This window comes from Chinchilla lanigera, unplaced genomic scaffold, assembly GCF_000276665.1.
Source record: "Chinchilla lanigera isolate Chin_1 unplaced genomic scaffold, ChiLan1.0 scaffold00016, whole genome shotgun sequence".
Lineage (NCBI taxonomy): Eukaryota > Metazoa > Chordata > Mammalia > Rodentia > Chinchillidae > Chinchilla > Chinchilla lanigera.
In genome coordinates, this window is record NW_004955417.1 from 31,526,891 (window position 1) to 31,530,080 (window position 3,190).

The following is a 3,190-nucleotide window of genomic DNA, read 5'->3' on the forward strand; positions in this document are numbered from 1 at the left end:
GTGTAGCTCACGCTGGACGTGAGAGCCCACGGGATCCTTCTGCTTCAGCATCCCCGGGGCTGGGTTAGGAGGACGCAACAGCACGCCTGGCTGCTCCGGTCTTCTTACTGGATGCGGTGGGCTCTTCCCCTGCGTCGCTGTTCCAAAGGGGGTCACCAGTCAGCTAAGCCAGTTGCAGTTGATTCGCCATGGACAAATCCCCGTGAGAGAGCGTCACAAGTCCAGGCAAGGCCAGGACACAACAGAAGAGTGAGCGACCCTGCCGTTGTGAGAGGTGAGAAATTCGGAATCAGGTCGTTGGCCTCACGGACAAGACTTCCTCATACTGTATCTCTTGACTCACTCATTCTAGGCCAAGAAAACACGTGCCAAGGAGAGTCACATGACTGATGAATAAACGTACTTTCTGGTGTTGAGGCAGAGAAACCTCAGGACTTCAGACTGTAAGCACCTTGTGTTCCCTCCTCAAAAGCTGCAAATCTGTCTTTCAACACTTCAGTATTGCTAGAAGGAACTATTACCTGGAGTCCTGCGACCCCCTTGGTTACCGTCTTGTTTGGCATGAGACGTGCATAGGACGTTAGTAAAGCGTCCTGCTGGAGTGTCTGGTTGCATCGTGGAGGGGTGTCGTTTGGAACCTCATCTTTTCCCTCCCCCTTCCTCTGCGGCACCTGTTTTGCTCTATTCTTCCTGGTTCTCAGGTAGCAGTTATGTTTCTTCATTTCCTTCCACTGTGCTATTTCTCTGTTGAGGTCAAGTAACAGCTGAAATCAATCTCTGAATGAGCTAAAATAATCTTTTTAAGTCCTGTATGTCATGCATTTTGTATTTACAACAAAAAAATCATGAAAATTAACATTGGTTGTCTGAGCAAAATAAACTGCTGAATGTGTCAACCCTTGCTCTATAAGTTTACGTAAATAAGTTATCTCTCTGAGTGTTCTTCATAGATTTTCTTCATTATGAACATTATTCAGTGTGATTCCAGCACCTCTTTGCGGATCGAAACCACTTCCCAGAGAAAGCACTGTGCCGAGCAGTAAGAATCTCTGAAACAGCAAGAAGTCAGTACAGTTGGTACATGTGCCAGCTGCTTTCCGTGGCTCTGCAGCTTTGGCTGTCACTACCCTTTCTAGAGCTGTTCTGAGCAGGTGGAGACAGTATCCCAAAGACATCTGCAGCCCAGGAGGGCCCAGGGGGACAGGCAGGATGCTTCCTGTTAGGCTCGATCTACCTCTCAGCTTCAAGTCACTGGACTTAAGGCTGTGCTCCCCTCTATTTTTTTTCAACTGCTTTATCCCGCTATTGGTCAGTTATGATGTAACTGAATCAAATCTGTGTATTTAAACCAGGAGTGTACTTGTTTTCTTTCTATGCTTATTAGTGAAGAAGAAAAAGACAATTCTAGGATATTGTATAGAGATTCAAAACATGCAAGAATTACCACCTATTCAAAAATAGACACCTTGGTGACAACTGTGTAGCTAACTGAACGTGGATTGTCCACTTTTTCCTGTATGTTGTTGCTTCCCTCACCATTCCAGTTGGATCTTGTCACAAGATGCTGTATTCATAAGGATTCACATACACTTTTTACCCTTTTAGAACAATTTTTTGATCCTCTCACAGCACAATACACCCATCTAGCTATTTCTCTAGTCAAATCCTAATCATTAGTAAGTACCTCTCCATTTCAAATAGTGTAGCTACCTTAGGGTTTAATCTTCTTGAGGCTCAATTGCAGTCTTCTGTTTTAATTGTTCCTTTGAAATTCTGTCATGTTGAATATGGTGATATTTGGTGTGAATGCTAGGGACAAATTTATTGTGGCTATTTTGCAAAGCTTGTCACACCAGAGGAACTATGAAAACTCTTACAAACATTGCAGCACTGGATCATAATTTAGGTTTTTGATAGAATAAATTGAAAGCCCTTTGAATGGTCTTATATGAAATTTGTGTGCTTTCTCTAATAGTAAGATTATTAGTGGCTTGGGAACTGTTAGTTTCTTAATAGAGAATAATCTGAAATCCATAGAGACCAAATAATGTTTAATTACTGGAATTTGTAAAAATAAGTTTTATTTGTAACTAACAACTATGATGAAAGGATAAGAAACATTCCCTGGACCTGTACAAAATGGATTGAGATTGAGTTTATAATCAAAACAAAGAATAACATAAACAGTCATGTAAATATACCTTAAAGTTATTTACTTATAATGAAAGCTCTCTTGTTCATTGTATGACATTTAGTATCATCTGTGACCCATCATCACAAGATGCCAGCAAAACCCACTCCCCCTCTGTCCTGAGAAAAAAAAATCTCAAGATATATCAATATTTTGACAGCCATTGACCTAACAACTACTTTGCGTGCCTGATGTAGCTCAGTAGCAAGACACAGAATGGGAAAAGATGTTTGGGCTCCTACCAAACCTGGAAGAGGTTTTCATTTCTCCACTTCTACAACTCAAAACAGGATGGATAATTATTCCCAAATTTTTGAACTCTCTGCCATTGCATCTCAAATCTTTGTGGCCTATTCCATATGGTCTGCATAATATAATGTGGTTATATTATGCTGCTTGTTTGGGAGCAAGTTGCTCAGTTATGAGACTGCTGAGACAACATCCGTTCTACCTATTTTTCTGTCTCCATGAAAAATAAAATAAGTAATATATCCTTATTTGAAGAGGTTATTTTTCAATGTCTCCCGTATATGTCGCAAACCCAACACTGAACATTAGTAAGCGTATAAAACATACACATACACACACGTATATATTATATATAATATATATAGCCTTTTTCTATACATAAAAGCTATGATAAAATTTAATTGATAAATTGTGCACAGGTAAAGATTAAGAACACTAATGCTGAACTACATGTGTAATATCAAACAACATTGTATAATCAATGGTATATTAATGTGGTGTCCTTCTTTGAATGTTGCTAGGGTCTTCAGTACTTGGGGTCTCCTTTTACAGGTTATTTCTACATCCTTTCTCTCCTGGACAAAGAATTGAACAAAGCAAGCATAAAAGTGCCAATATTTCACATTTATTAAAGGTAGGAAAATAACAGAAGGGTAAGCGTTCAACAGGTTCTGCAGAGTTTGGCCTGAGGAAAACAGGAAAAAAAGTAAAAATAAAAATACGCCCCCTACAGAACAGATGGGCTACCCT

The 3,190-nt window shown here is 40.0% G+C and overlaps 1 long non-coding RNA gene across 1 annotated transcript; it reads left to right on the forward strand.

The window, feature by feature from the left end:
• Positions 1 to 6: 6 nt before the first annotated feature.
• On the forward strand, positions 7 to 921 carry LOC102005805. Its single transcript, XR_260525.2, has 2 exons — positions 7 to 274; positions 353 to 921. It is a non-coding gene; the product is annotated as an uncharacterized LOC102005805 (long non-coding RNA).
• Positions 922 to 3,190: the final 2,269 nt, after the last annotated feature.